General features: G+C 35.9%; 1 protein-coding gene across 3 annotated transcripts in view; it reads right to left on the bottom strand.

Annotated features, from left to right (window-relative positions):
- LOC100393185 (mesenchyme homeobox 2) overlaps positions 1 to 16,955 on the bottom strand; it is a 339,527-nt gene that overhangs the window by 309,165 nt on the left and 13,407 nt on the right. The window lies entirely within an intron of this gene.

The raw sequence follows: 16,955 nt of genomic DNA, 5'->3' as shown, positions 1-16,955 counted from the left end.
CTCAAAATATGAACATGGTAAATTTTCTTACAGATTTTTAAATGTGACTTAATTGTAGGGCCAATTTTATTGGTTATTTCCCCTATCTTTGGGTTTCCAATGGCATAGAGAAGTAAACTGAGTCACAAGATGTGCTTCCAGTCCAAACACAGATATCAGTTTAGCCCCTTAACTTCTTTATGTCTCATGGCTCTCATATGCAAAATTAGGAAGATATTGTTATGGAATAGAGTGGAAAATATTCAACATTTTAGAGGCATACAAACTTAGTAATATATGACATTCGGCAAGCTACTGAATCCCTGTGAATTTCAGTTGTTAAACTGCAAATTAGAGAGAATAACAGCTCTCAGACAGTGTTACGTGGATTGAAAGAAAACATGTATGGAAAATTTCTGGCACATAGTAAGACCCTCAGTAAATGTTCATTTCCTTCCTTCTTTTTACTTGGGTATTTCAGTTCTAATATCACATCAACGCTCTGGCTCCTTAATTTGGGTAAAAACCACTTAGAAATGAAATCATCCAGTTTTACCACTGCTGGCTGTTTTGTAACTTTTTTTTTAAATTGGCGTCCTGTCTCTTTTAGAGCATAAGATAGCCTGTATCTTCTCTAGAGTAAAAATAAAAAAACTGGAAGAGTGCTTTTACTTTATAGTGGTGAGGAGAAATCTGGTATTTCCCTTGAGAAAAAAAATTTAAGATTATTTGGGAGAAAAAAAGGAAGGAAGGATGGGAGGAAGGAAGTTAGTTGATAAGCCATTAAAAAATCTATAAATTTTAAATGAGCAAAGTAGAAGGTATTTGCTATGCTGCCCTCCTTTTAAAATGGGTTAGCATTATGCATAGAATGACAGTCAGCTTTCTCTCTCCCAAAATGAAATAATATATATATTTTTCTATGAGAGTGAGTGAGTTAATGACAAGAATGTCAGTTCGGTGAATGATTCTGTGCTCTTTGTAAGAGGAAATGTATACTTTATAACTTTGACCTTTCTGTATTTTTCATATTTTGCCTGGCTACATATTGCAACCATTCCTTTCAGTTAGCAATTAAAGCCTATTTTGCAGCTGCCTTTATAAAACCAAAGCTTCCCTCCCACAGATGAAAATTGAAATGTCTTCTTGTTTGATCATATGATTGATATAATTCAGTGTCATACAATTCAGTATTTGAAACACATAAAATGCCCCAAATATGAGGGAAATGCATAAAAATTCATCAGCCATTGGCACCATTGTTTTAGTCTGTCACACAGTATAAAACATAAATGAAGAAAAAAGGAAAGGAAGAAGTAGTAGTAATTTACACCTGTCTAGAAAGTTTGGCACTGCATCCCCAAGTATAGGGAGCCATTTACAGCAGGGGAAAAAAAACGTAACCAGAGACCATATAAGTACATCAGATGAGATCATCTACCAGCAGCAATCTTTCAAATTCATAGACACTTCTGGATTCACGAGCTGAGAATGAGCCATGCAGAAGACTGTAAAATTCATTTTTAGTGTTTGAATTTGTTAACACACATTCTCAAGCTGTCTTTGTTATAAGATAGTGCTCATATTATAAATGAAAAAATAATCAGTATAGAAAACACCTCTGTTAATTGAAATCATGACAGTCTTAAACATCAGAAAGGCAAAGGACAAAATGGAACTCTGACGTCTTATTTGAAATGTAAAAGTATGTCAATTTAGCAGAAACTTACAATCATATTTTCCTCAAAATATTTACCTGCTGTTCTTTTAAAAGATTCATTTGAATTAATTAATTACTTCCTATTTATTTTAATGCATTTGTCTTCTGTTGGGCATAACTAAATTTTGTCTCTTATTCTAAACGTATTCAAGACAGAATTAAATTAATCAAGAATGTAATAAAGACAAAAGAAAAGCAATTTACACACTTGTAAAATTATCCATACCTCTCTTCTTACTTTTCTTCTATAAAACCCAACATAGATATTATTTCAGCTTCCAGATCAGGAGAGGAAAGTGAAAAATCTATCTTAGTAGTTTCTGCAGAAACAGGCAACTCAAAGTCAAAATCTAGGATTCAGATGATGAGAGGAATAAGCTGCTTCAGAGTGAGACAGGGAAGAGTAAGTGCTATCAATATTGCCTGTATGGGGGCCTAGTATGTATTAGTAAACATTAAATAATATTAATAAGTAATGTTTCACTTATACTTTAGGACCTGTAAGCCATTCAAATTCACAAAGCAAATCTTTGGGCCAAAGAAAATACATGGGAAAAATAATAGACATTATTAAATTAGGGAAGTCTGAAAAACCTGAAAGGATACATAAGGACCTTAAGCTGTATAGACCAGGGCTTTTCAAACTTTAAAGTGTAGACAAATTACCTAAGATCTCATTAAAATACATATTCCCAATGAGCAGGTGTTGCACCGGACCCCAGATTCTACCATTTCTAACTTCCCAGGCAATGCTGATGCTGCTCATTTTAAGAAACAAAGTCCTGGATCGTGACAAAGGAGACAAAATTTATCCCAGAAATTGCATCTAGGGAAGTCTGAATATCAAATGATCTTTCTCACCAATTATTTTCCTTTCAATGGAACTCAATCTAAAAAACATAAAAAACACTCTGAAGAACTCCTTCTGACTTTCCCATTGTTTCCCTTTCAAAGGAACCCACTCTAAAACACAAAAGTAGCTAACATTTTAAAACAATCACAGTGTGACATTTTACTAAGGTAAACAAATTATTTCATCTAACTCTCAAACAGCCTGTGAAGTAAATACTTTTATTATCCCCACTTGACAGAAAGAGAAACTTCAGCTTAGAGAATTTCGCTAATGGTGTCAAGGGCACATATATAGAATTTAGAAGCAGAATTCTGAATCGGACACAAGTGACCTCAGAACCTAAATATCTTAGTCAATGTTACTGCAATTATCAAGACATTCTTGAATGTGCTCTTTGCTCTGTTGCAAAGAACTAATACCAAAGGTTGTGTAAGGAATACAGTTATATAAGAACTTCAGAGGGCACCACTATCATTGCTAGCTTCTAAAATGGGAGTCCCCTGGGATAACTGCTGTTAACATTAGAGATTGTAAATGCATGATGAATAGGAACCTCAATGCAGTAAATAATCAATTGTAAATGCATGATGAATAGGAACCTCAATGCAGTAAATAATCAATTGCAAGAACAACAATGAATAAAAGATGTGAATAAACTACTTGCTGGATTCATCTCCTTAGACTAAAGAAAGCATGTATAGACTCTAGATAAGGATATACTAGAGGCTCCACAGACTTGAACATATGGGATAACCCTTAGAGCTTCACGTCAGAAAATAATAGCTCTTAAACTGTAGAATCCCTAAAGGACTTTTACTATCGAAGGGTACACTATTAAATATTTTATGCATTCTGTTATTTTTAAAGGATGTAATCCCTCCTACAGTGTGTTGGCCCAGGGTCTATAAACCAGTCTAGACCAGAATTAACTAAGAGTGATCATGTTCATTATAAGCCCGTTACAAATATGTTTGCTTATTTCACACTGTTTAATATACTCTCTCCTGTTAAACTACATCACAATGCCTTCAGCACCTGTTGTTTCTTTCTGCCAGACTGAAAAATATTCCTTTCTCTTTATCATTCATGCATAAGGATAAAGTGAACTTGCCAGCAGTCGTCATTCTTGAATGCACCTGCCAAGTGTCAGAGACCTTAATAGTTGAAATGCTTATAGCATATGCTGTGGTTGCTGCAGCTACCAACTTCCAGTGTCACCCTGAATATTCAGGGTGACAGATTAATCTCTTGATGTATACACACGTGACAATATGCCCACAGGTATACACCAGGTTGCTTATATAACACATCGCCAGGTTACCTTTGGCTAAAAATATATCTTACAGAAATGTACTACCTTACACCTTCAACTTTATGAAATCAAGAATAAATCTCTTGGACTATATTTATAGATTTGTTGGCAGTTCCTCACATGAATGATGGCATTAAACCATGCACTTAAAAAATAAAATAAAATTAGTTTTATGGCTACAAGTTTGAAATCTTCTTCCTGTTTTGATAAGTTCTTTAGTTTTCCTTTCTAAAGATGCCTCATACTTTTTCTACTCTTTTTAATGGTCTTCCATCCAGATAGAAGCGAGTACTTCTAAGCTACATTATTCAGAAGTGAGCTAAGCTTAGATAAATAACCAGGGTGAAACTATCTAACTGCTGGGGCCTGGCCAGTTGACCCAGAAAACACTAGCCCATTATGTAAAGGACAGAGGCCAACATCCTTAAGTTACGCTCTTCCTTAGGCATAGATGAGGAACAGGACCTAATAAAGAGTTATTCATTCTTGAATCCTATGTAAACTACCCATGATTGTAAAGATGGGAAGGGAAGCTGTCCCTTTTCCATGATTTATTCAACTTTATCCTGCCAATCTTTTTAGATCTTATCACTGAAGTGGAATGAAGAGAAAGAAGGGTAGAGAAGGTTTTGTGAAATCCTGGCATGTGACTAATGCCAAGAAAGACAAGAATAGAGGTACACTGTTGCTTTCATTGCTTCACCACATTCCCAGGGACAGGTGAAGGTCTCGCAATTTTGTTCAATTCCTGGGCAACCATGTACTTCAGTATACCTTCCTTTCCTGCCCACATGGGTATGTGTAATTGGTGGCAGATGAACCTCCTTTTCTTCATAGACATAAAATAATTCATCTATACTGTTCTTGCAACTCACAGTGAACTCAATCTCAGCAGCGCCCTATTTCATGAGCACCCTGCTTCAGGCAATCTCAGAACCAAGGACAGTTTTCCCTCTGGAACAGTATAGCAAAATATTCCTAGATCTTTCCTTCTGCTTCTCCCTTTTGTTCATGTGTACACACACCATTCAGAGCCCAAACTGCTTCATAATTAAAGACTGAATTACATATATTTAGGCTTTTACCATTAGGAGACACATGACTTTAGTCTATTAATGGCAAGCTTTCATGAATCTAGTGGTCACGAACCTACGCTGGGCATGGTGGCTCACGCCTATAATCCTAGCAATTAGAGAAGTCAAGGCAGGCAGCTGACTTGAGATCAGGAGTTCCAGACCAGCCTCGCCAACATGGAGAAACCCTGTCTCTACTAAAAACACAAAAATTATCCAGGCATGATGGCGCATGCCTATAATCCCATGCACCCTAGCTTGGGCAACAAAGTGAGACTCTGTCACATTAAAAAAAAAAAAAAAAAGCCTTCATAGTGTAGCACCAGCATGGGATCAGGGACTTTTCTCAAAGGAGGACTCTCCAATAACATTTTTCACAAATAAGTTGGCTAAACTCTAGGTGGACAATGCATTGCAGCTCCTAGAGCAAGAGCTCTTTCTGCAGAGTCACAGTCAAGCTGGATTTTCCTTATCCTAAGTTACTTTTGGTGCCTCAGTAACAAAACCTCCTTGGATATGGACCTGTTTCAGTCACAAGTAGGATTTTCTCAGAGCTCTTTGGTATACTTAATTTCTAACTGATGCCACTGATGACATAAAACAAGGTCTGAAGACGCAATTCATTTTCAGGTATACTCAGAATAAGCTCATTTTACTCAGCAAAGAAACAGAGCATCTGCATGTAAGTCCTCTTTGTTCCCATGGGCTGCAAGTCTATTACCTAGCTGGTAGCATTACTGGATAATTATCTAGAAAACAACACCAGAAGAGGGCTGCTGGCCGTCAGCATACTCAGACAGAGTTGGAACTCTTTCCATTAGGGCCTAGGTCACTAATCAGAGAATTCCAAAGAGAATTCTGTGCACAGACACCACTAAAATTTAAAAGGAGATTAGAGACCTACTTCTATCCAGAATAATTTTAAAGGCCTGACATGTACCATTAGATTGTCTGATGAACATTTCCAGAAGAATGAGATGTCTGTTTTGACTTTTGCAGTGTGAGTAACACATGTCGAAAAGCAGGACAGAAGGCTTATTTTTCTTCAGATAGCAGAAAACTTCTCTACTTGTTAAGAAAGTATGGCAGCCTGCTTTTGTCTTTCTTTCTCCTTCGTAATTTGAAAGTCCTCCCAGATAAACCTTTGTGGTATACAACTTGGTTTTGACATCCTGGCTTTATGCCTCTAACTGTTTATAAGTCATGCAAGGAAGTCATCTATCTTGACCAATCTGACTCAGACATATTTTCCATGTTAATTACACATGTTTGGACTGACATTGTAGTGATACTATTTCATTTGTTTAAAACAACAGAAGGAATGGCTCTTTAACTCAACAAATGTAGGTAAAAATTCTTCCCAGGGTAAGTGTAACAAGTCTGGAAATTATAAAGTCACAGGCACTGGTGGCTGAAACCCCAGAGACGAAGAGGCTGATATTCTGCAAGCGTCCCTTATTTAGACTGAAAGTCAATGTTGGAAAAGTACAACATCACTATCAAAAAATTATAATTATAATTAAAATAATATATGTGTTAGGCACTCCAACAAGATTGGCGTCCTAAAAATAATCACCAGTTTAAAAGGAAGCAGAGGAATTTTTTACTCTGACCCAATGGAAATGTTCAAATTCTGGCTGTGTTTTTGAGCAGGACCTCAACATTTTTTACACTTACCAGAACACCAGTAGTTAACCCCGTAATGGCCAACTGCTAGTTATTATTCTACATTTGGTCCACAGCTGCATGGTTGTACTCACTTTATTGTCATCTCAGCCCTCAACCCATTAGCTGCCTGGTGACTGCTTGCATGCAGAGGGGCCTTTGGTTAACTAAATCCCCATCAGGATCACAGCTGTTGTAAAATATGTGGTGACAAAAATATCCATGTGCAATGCATTGTAGATAAATCTGTAAGCCAATTTAAGCAAAACTTGAAAAGCAAATGAGGAGACTAGTTGGATTCCCTAGCTTCTGAACAGTATAAACTACATTTCCTTTATGTTTAGGAATACCAATCATAAAATTCCAGTGTTCCCTGCTTTATGCATTGGATGATAAGGGCTAAATTTCAAAGTGATAGACACAATTCAGCAAAAATATTCTAACTTCTTTCACTCAGCAATAAGAAGATGAATGTCTTACTAGATAATTCAAACAAATTTCTCATTTTGGCACAGCTCTAAAGTCAACACTGGGTATTTATTCAACCATATGTCTCAATTTAAACCCCAAACCCTTGTCTCAGTTTCTCTAGCCAAGAGGCTTAGCTCTATGGTTATACATGTACAAATGTATCACATCACAATTGTTATAGGCACCAAAGCTGCCAGGTCTGACTTACCTACCAGACTGCCCTAGAGTATCCTATAGGTAATTATAGTCTGAGTTAGAATGACCACACCATGCCTGGTTACAACATAGGGAGATTTTGCTTCTTGTGATTTGAAAACATTTAAGAATGGGAAGAAAACAAAGAATTAAATGACCTATACCAAAAAGACAGGAAGGAGAAATTCTTTTTCTCTATTTTATCATTGAATACCACTCTTTTATCACCTTTTCAAGACCCCAAATCAAGTGCCGGATCTGATCTGAAACTTTCTTAGCTCTAACTAAATTTCAGTCCACCAAGGGGAAGTTGTTTCTGGTTCTAATATAAAATTTAGTTTTGACTTACCAGTGCTGATTGATTGAAATCCCCACCCCAGATTCTGTTCTTTCCATTTAATGATTAAGAATGTTTCTTAAAAGTCAGTGACCTAGAGTTTTCTTTTTAATTAATTTAAACATGTATTAAGCACCTATGTGCCAGATACTAGAGAGAAAATATTGAGTCACAGACCCCGAATGCAAGAAATTTAATGTTCAGAGGTATGTAATCTCCCAGGTGTAAAGGAATGAAGATTTTTTTCCCTTCCCTTTATCCTCCTTATACAGTGCCAAAAACAATGCCAATGAGAGGAAAAAATGCCTTTAGCAACTTGTAGCTATTTACCCAACTTGGTAAGGTAAAAGACAATTGCTGAGGTCTGTTATTAACTATGCATGAATGGCTTATTAACTGATTTCTCATTAATGTTCACTGAGGAAAAAAATATTAATGATAGGGAAAATATATGGAGCATAACTAATGTATTATGTGTATGGCATCTAAAAATAATACAAGGTACACATTTTATCTTCAGGGAATTTACATTTACACTGGAGAAAACAAAATGTTAAATATTTTAGAATAGATTGCAATCTATTTTAGATAGATTGCATTGTACTTTGAGTGTGCATGTGTGTAATAATTGATTTTAAAAATAATTTAGTTTTATAGATAGGAGAGCTCTTTGAGAGAGAACTGTCCAGCAAATCTTCATTAGTTTAGATTCTCATTATCTCACATTATGTTGCTCTATCCTGTGCTATTTCTCAGTAGATCTCCTCCATCCACAGGATAAAAAGCTTAGAAGGGCTACAAGGAATCCAGAGGTAGAATGCCACTTGAGTCCACTACATGAAGCCAGTGAAGTCACGGAGAACTTTATCTAGAACAGTGAATTCCAAAGCCATCTTTTGTCTATCACCCTTTAGGATCCTTCTTTTCTTTGCTTTTCTCCTGGTATTTTACCTATTTCTTCCTGCTCCCCTTCTCTTTTGGATAATGCTTTGCTGTCATTTAAAGACTGTATTTCATAAAATCTGGTGTTTCAATAAATTTTAAAAGATTCAAATCAAAAGGAAAATAACTTTCTGGATTTGAGTGTGAACTTCACTTTGACCAAGAAGACCTATATATAAGATATATCCCTTTACAATGAACATATAAACTTTGCACTAAGGATTAAGAGATATCCCTCCTCTATTATAAAAAAAATTGAATGGTAAAAATTACATGAAATTACTGTTTAAAGGTTTATTTAAAATCAGAGCAGCCCAGTTCTTACATTCTTTACTATAAATAATAAATGAAGGTATTGTATTCAGTTGAGGTCAAAAATCACTCATTTAGCAAAAAGAAAAAGGAAAAGAAAATTCGATGCTATGTTAGATGCTGTGAACACAAATATAAAGAAGACATAGTCTAATCCATTATGTTACTTCTAATCACCAGTGAAATGGAAAATGAGCAAAGAACTTAATCACAGTATAGATAGGTAAAAGAGGAAGAGAAAGTATCACTAAAAATGGATAAGATAGGTGCCTGGCCAAGGCAAAAATAGCCTAACAGAGGAAAGTAAACAAGTTCTTACAAAGAAAAATAAGAAAATTACAGCAATCAATGAAAGAAGAATGACAAAGACTTTTACATTCATGGAAACACCTTGAAAAACACACAAAGATCTAGCATATGTTGAATTTTAGAGGAAGTACAAGTAACTCAATTTAAAAATGCAAGGGATAAATAAATAGAAGAAGAAACTGGAAGAATACTCTTAGACTGATGAAGAAGGGCTTTATTTTCCAGATTATGGAGTTTGGAATTTATCTTGTAAATAACTGAAATCCATTAAAACTTTTTAGAAAAAAGATTATCATGATGGGAAACTAGCGCTTATGCTAGAGCCCTGGTCACCATGAACAGGAAAAAATAAACAAATATATTCAATAAGATTTCATTTAGGAGAGAGAGCATAAAATGAGATTCCCACATTTTTTATGTTGAGGTATTAGGTGATTGTTAGGTTTTACTACATTATATAAGAAGCGCAGAAGAAAGGACAGGTTTGGCAGGGAAACAATGATTTCAGCTTTGCATATGTTAAGCAGGTGGTGTCCATGGTATATCCATATGTATAGGGGAAAGCATAAAATTTAAGAGTAGATAAGATAATTTTTATTGGCTTTTAGCACTCATTAATGGCCAAACATCTCCTCTCAGGACAACCCTCCTACAGACAGCTATAGATTTTCAACAAAATATACATATAGAAGGCAATGGACAATGACTAAAAGTAGGCAGAGAGATCGACATGCGGATATAGAAAACTACAACAGAATGAGTGTCCTGCTTTTTTTTACAGTTTATCACTTGAAGCAAGCCCTCGTCAGTCCGTAATAGGTAACTGAAAGAAAGACAACTCACAGTCTTCCTAACTTGAATAGGAGAGAGTTCAGGATAACCACAACAATTGGAAAATCAAAGAGTGAGATTCCAGAAAGCGGGGTGAACTGCAGAGAGGGTAAGGCTGAAGTTTTGCGAATAAAATGTATCCAAATTTCTGGATAACCTCGGAACCATGCATACATGGGGCAGATCTAAGCAATTCATCTAAAATGGCATTGAATTGAGATTTCAGCTGTCTCTCATCACAGATGCAGCAGCTTGCAGTTTTAAGTTTAGCAAAGTTACCTATCAACATAAAAAATAATACTATTCAGGGGAGCATAACTTAAACCAGATAAAATCTAAATTAACAACTTATAAAAAGAATGACAGGAAGGAAGAAGAAAAGGAAGGAAGGAGGCAATGCAGGATCTTAATCGTTCCTTTAGCCAGACTCGCATGCGGCAGGGGCGCCCCATCTACTCGGCCTACCCAAGTAGCCCCCTTGCAGGAGGGAGCGTGTAAGCGAGTGTGGGATCTGGAGAGCGGCTCCGGACATTGACAGAGGAGCAAGCTCTGTGCAGGTCCTCAGTGAGACCAGGCACATCGCCTCAAGGGGGACGTGGTGGCACGCAAGTGAGGGTACCCACAACCCCGAAGCCCTAGAGGGGGTGTTACAGTGCTCCTATAGTTCCACCGCAGCATGGTAGCAAGCAGCTCCGTTGGCCTCTTGCCTCATCACATGGGGCAGCAGTCCTTCGCCAGCGAGAGCAAAGGGCCAGTGTGACAGCCTTTCTGGGTACCTGCATTTGGTGGGTCCTGAGCTCTTGTCCAGCATCCCAAAAGAATAAAGTCACATGAATGGCTGAAGGACGGTGAAGGTGGAGAATTATACTGCGTGATGAAAACGGCTCTCAGTGGAGAGTGGACAGGAAGGGCAGGTCATCTTCCCCGAAGTTACATTGTCTCTCCAAAGTCAGGTTGTCTCCCGGTCTACCGAGAGTCTGTGGTCTTTATAGCTACCGAATGGGGAGTGTGTGTTGATTGGTTTGTAAATATGCAAAAACAGCTAAAGCTAAGACATCCCTCAAGGGTGGGCACAACAATGTAGAAAACCAATTAAGAAAGTGTAGGCATAGGTAAAATAGGTGAAGGGTGGGAATCAGAGGAAAGTGTGCCACAGAGGAAGACAAGTTCTCAATCCAGTGTGAGGATTTGACTTGTAGCTTGGCTTTCAGGATTTAAACTGTCTTTGGCTTGGAGGTGGGATTCCACCCAGGACTCACCACTATCTGCCTAGGCATTTGACTGCTTCCAGTCGCTATCAGAGGGAAGGAGAGAGAAAAGGAGGGAGAGAGGGAAGGAGGGAAGGAGGAAATGTAACCCATATGACCTGTACTCAAGACAAAACAGTCAATGGTGCTGGATCTCAAGATTATCTAAATGTTAAAATTAGCAGTAAGGAATTTTAAAGCTGTTCATTATAACAATACTAAAATTATAAAGGAAACTATGTTTATAATAATGAAAAAGTAAAGAATCATGGGAGACAAATAGAAAATATAAGAAAGAACTAAACAGAAAGTCTAGAATTAAAAATAACAATATATAAAATTAAAAAAAAATCACTGCATAGACTTAACAATAGATGACACATGCCAGAAGAGTCAGCTTAAAAATAAATTGTTAAAAATGACTCAATTGAAGAATAGAGAAAAAATAGATTTAAAATATAAACAGAATCTCAAAGACCTGTGAGGCAATATCAAAAGATTAAATGATGTATAATTGAAGTCCAGGAGATAAAATAGAAAAAAAAACAGATTAAATATTTGAAGAAATATGGCCATAATTTTCCAAAATTTGAGGAAAGGCTTGAATTGGCAGAATCAGATATTTTAGCAAAGTTCAAAGAGAATAACTACAAAGGAGACACGTTATAATCAAACTGTTTGAAACCAAAGGTACAGAGGAAATCTTGAAAACAGATAGAAAAAAATAAGATATTATGTACACAGGAACAATGATTAAACTTCCACTGATTTTTCATCAGAAACGCTGGAGCCCAGAATATGACGGAACAGCCTCATTAAACGATTGAAAGAAGAAGGAGGAGAAGTAGAAGGAAGATTCTAAGATTATATTGGGGGAATTGTCAAAGAGAAAAGTATCAAGAACAGAACTTATGCAGCAACACTTTCGAAGCAAAGAACAAATGAAAGTGGTCATAAAGACACTTAAAAAGAAAGTACCAGAGACATTTAGGGAGATAAAGAAAAATGAGCTCTCAACAAAGCCAATATGATATAGAATTTGAAGCAGGAAAGAATAGTAAAAAATTAAAGCAATAGGGTGGTCAGTTAAGATAAAGATTGAAAATAACCCTTTAAATTTTGTAATTAGGCAATTAAGCATGACCTCAGCAGAAGCAATTTAACTGGAATGCAGATTCACAATTGGTAGAGGACTATCAGGTGGGAAGTAAAAATACACAGCTCAAGAAGTTTGAATAAGAGGAAAAGCTGAGAAAGAAGTAGTTCAAATAGTGAGATGGCTGTGTGGCCAAAATAAGTCTCTTTTACTATGGAAAGGACTTTATTACTATCATACACTGAGAAAAGTAACTATTGAGTGGAAAAGACAAAGATATAGGAGAGACAGCCAAGTAATGAATCAAGGCATAGGCAAAAGCTTAAAGTTTAAATTGGAGGTATGGGATTTCACCCTCTGAAACTACAGATGAGATAAGAAAAAAAATGAAAATATAAATGAGTTTGTCTAATCCTCTTTTTTTTTCCTGAAACTTCAGTGTTTTAGAATCTGCCAGATGTTATCTATCTAAAACAAGGGAGAGACTATACTTAATAAGAATCTAAAAGATGGCACATCTACATAAGAGAAGTAATTGTTAGTCTAGAAAGTACAATAACAAAAAACACTATTTCCTCAAGTTGTAACTATAAAATGTGTATAGTTTTAGAAAATACCATGTCTGTACTATCACCTGAAATTGACTTTTTAAATGTAATATATAAGCTTTATATTTCACTTAAAAGTGAAAATGTTGTGCTATAAATTTGATAAATATTGAATAACATATTTTATGAAATAATATCCAATTTTTAATCAAAAGAAAATATATGAACCAGCCATTCATTCACAATGGAGATAAAGTACTGATAGATAGATGGATAGATGATAGACAGAACATCCAAGCACATTTAGTAAAAATACAAGTTAAAATATCTTGGTATCATTATTCATGATCAGATTGTGACAACTGAAGAGATAGTAAGAAAACAGTAAACAGCATTTTAAAATAGTGTTGATGGGTCTAGAGACACTAATTTCCTAAGCAGCAATTTCAAAATGTGAATTAAAACGTTTAAATTTACCTCACCCTTTACCAAACACTTTACATAGTAATTATGGATGTATGTGAGGATTGAGCTGGAAATATGTTCATCCTCTGTTGTTTTTATAATACAAATAAATGGCAGTTCTTCTTTTCTTTTATTTTAAAGAAAACATCAATCCAATATTCAAAAACACTAAAAAATATTGTATTTCTGATATTTTTCAAAAACACTTTTAAATGTGAAATTCTAGTCACATCTATATATCAGAACTAAATCCCTCATGTAATTGTCTTCCCTAAAATCCTAGTCATTACAATGTGGCAGCTGCTCCTGATATCTCTGATTGTCTATTAAAGCTTTCCAAACTACTTTCTAGAATTGCTATTTGTTCTCCCTTTGCTCTTTTCTTCATCTTTACAGTCTTAACAGTAGTATTACGTTACATTCCGAAAAATAAAAGTATATTTTATACAAACTGAATTTTTTAAAAATCTCCAACGGACACTCATAAAAAATCACATATGACAATAGTTCTAAAAGCAGAGAGATGAGTTTTTAGTAGTAAATTATAAAAGATAGAATCGTTTTAACTAAAATATACTTTATTAAGGAAAAATAAAAGCTTTTATATTACTAAATTTCATAAGGTAAATATAAAAATAATGAAAAAGATATTTTTATGTATCTCTTGAGTACTATTATATATTTTATTATAATTATTTAAAAAGTAACTATAGAACTTTTTTAACCAGGAAGTATAATTAATTAAAATTTTCTGCTTTCAATAATGCTGAATAATGGAAAGAAGCTGAATGTGTTTCTTTCATTTTTAATCAAGCTCTGCCTTTCTAAGGTGTAACATATACAGTACTAACTGAATGTACTAATAGTTACATTCATCAAGCCCACATAACTGGACAGGAAATGGCATACTCCGGAGAATGCCTTAAAGAAATCATGAGGCCTATGTCATTAGTTGGTCTTTGTTTTCAACTTTGGATTACATCAAACTTATAAAAACTTATATTTATAATTAATCCATTAGAGCAAAAGCAAAGTTTAGAAAGAGAACATTAATCAGTTCAATTTCAATAAGTACACAGATTACATAGGCCAATAAATCATGCAAGCAGCTGTGTCTTTTTTTAAAGCATTGGTAAATAATCAGTTGGACTGAAATTAATTGCATTCGTTCTACACACCCCTACACTCAGCAGTGTGAAAGTAGCTGCACACAAAAAATAAATCTAAGACTTTGTCATAATACCGTAATACGTTATTCCAACAATTATTCAGCATGCATACCAAGTAATACATAATAGAATCATTGAGTTAATATGTCTTCAGTCAAACAAATCAGAGTACTAAGAAATTAGAAAGCAAATTTTCCCAAGGAACATAAATACTTTTCAATATATGAAAATTCATATATATACACATATGAATTTTATTCCTTTTGTGGCATTTCCATAAACAATTGCTTTATTTACTCAATTTTGTTTCTGAAACTCATGGAATAATTTAATCCACTTATTTCTGATAACTCTCTGAAATATGGGTTTGTAGGGTTGACTGTGTGAAACAAGAATATATAAGTTGTAGGTAACACCTCATTGTACTCTATGAAATTGGAATAATGACTGTGAACAAACTTTTTTAATTCTGAAGAGTTATATGAAGGTGAAGGGGGAAGTAGAGGAGGGCTGCCTTTGTGTAATTCCTTCCCAAACACACCTGCCATCTTGAGTACCAAGAAGAAAACTGATTTGTGTTGCTCACAAGGAGCTCACAGCAGACAGCCTCAGGCTTTGTGCTGCCACAGAGGACAGGTGCCCTGAGGCCACCACTTCATCCACTTTGCCTATCAGCCAGGAAAAAAAAAAAAAATCCACATCCAGAAGCTTCCTAAAGTATCTTTCCTCTTTAGAAGGTAGAAATGACAGAAGACTGAGACTGTTTATATGTTAAGTATTCAAAACTAGCCCAGCAACTGATTAGTCTATTTCCTCTAAAGACATAATCAGGACTAACCCTGTCAGGACTCACATTCCTGTTTATTTTGGTCAACTCTAATTTTAAATCTCCCAAACTATTACTATCTCTAGAATGGCTGAGAGGCCCTGTAACCTGGACACAGATTCTAGAACCTGGCTACTACTTACTATGACCCTGGATAAATCACTTAAATTTCCAACATTTCAGGTTTTTTCTCTGTCAAATGGGGAAATAATATCACAAGGATGTTAGGAGGGTTCAATTATAACATCTGTTAAGCATTTAGAACAATGGCTGACATGTATTTCCATGTAAGTATTTGCTAATTAACTAAATATAGTATATCCCCTAAGGTGACTCAATCCTGCCCTGGCTCTCAAATCTTTGTCCTAGGTCTATGAAACAGAATACCCAAGGACAGCTTCATGGGCATGTGATCTGTACAGTCCCACACTTAGAAGGGTCTGTACTTGGTATAATGCTTATCTGTCACCATCTTGGAATTCTTCATTTTAAACATCATATCCTGCATTTTCATATTTTACCGGGCCCCACAAATTATGCAGCAGATCCTAAACAACATGTCATCAAGAGATGCCCTTATAACTTCAGATTCACTCTACCCTGGATATTCTCATTAGCTTCTTAATTTGAGTCCTGCTGACATCATTTTCCCTACAACAAACAGCATCAAATGGAGGGTAATTTTTTCCTTATATCCCATATATCATAGCATCACAAGCCAAAAGGTTGGGGTACCTTTGGCTTCCAATTTTCTTAATCACTCCCTCCCATGTGAAGCTTGAACTACTAGACAACCACACATTGTATCTCCTTCCTGCTCTCCTACACTGACTCAGTCATTCTCAAATTTGCTGGATTCATTTCCTTCCTCTTTATCTTCATCTCTTATTTGACATATTTTGAAACACCTGCAGCAGGCATTACACCCGCAAAAAAACCAGCGTTTGTTCTTCTGGTGAGTAACAAATGACTCTCCGAGAGAATGCAGATTTTGATAAAATAGGAGTTTTATTACTTGGGGCAAGTAAAGAGAGCACTGGATGTATTCTCTAAAGCAGTATCTCCCCAGGGGAAGGTGGCAGGAGGGTTTTATGGAGTGATGGAGAGGGGAGAGGGTGCATCATCACGTGTAGAGGAAGAGTCCCAGTTGTGCAGATTACTGACTCACTATGCCAGTTCACAGGTCACATGTTATAGTAAAGAAGATACCCCTCTTTCCAGGGTGGAGACTTTACCATGGTAATGAGGAAAGTTCACTACGGTTCATCTACAAATTGTTGGAGTCTGTCAGGAGCCGATTCTAACCAACTAGGTGACCACAATTCATACAGTTAGGAAGAAACAGGATGCAGGGCAGGAGGCTGTAAAACAGGCTGATTGCTCAAATTGATTAAATTCCTGTAATCCCTGAAGAGCCTCCCAGCTGGCTGACACCAGCTTACTAAAGTAGCCCTGAAAATCTGTCTTGTGTGGGGGAAATATGCATCTACCTCCACCAATCTCCATTAATCCAGGCCTTTCCTGGATCAATATTGAGCATTCGACACCTGCAAAGGTCTGTAAAGTAACATTTGCCATCTATTCTCTCTGAAGACTCTTTCCTAT

This window comes from Callithrix jacchus, chromosome 11, assembly GCF_049354715.1.
Source record: "Callithrix jacchus isolate 240 chromosome 11, calJac240_pri, whole genome shotgun sequence".
NCBI lineage: Eukaryota > Metazoa > Chordata > Mammalia > Primates > Cebidae > Callithrix > Callithrix jacchus.
The sequence above is the reverse complement of the archived record's forward strand: the minus strand, read 5'-3'. Positions and strand labels throughout refer to the sequence as shown.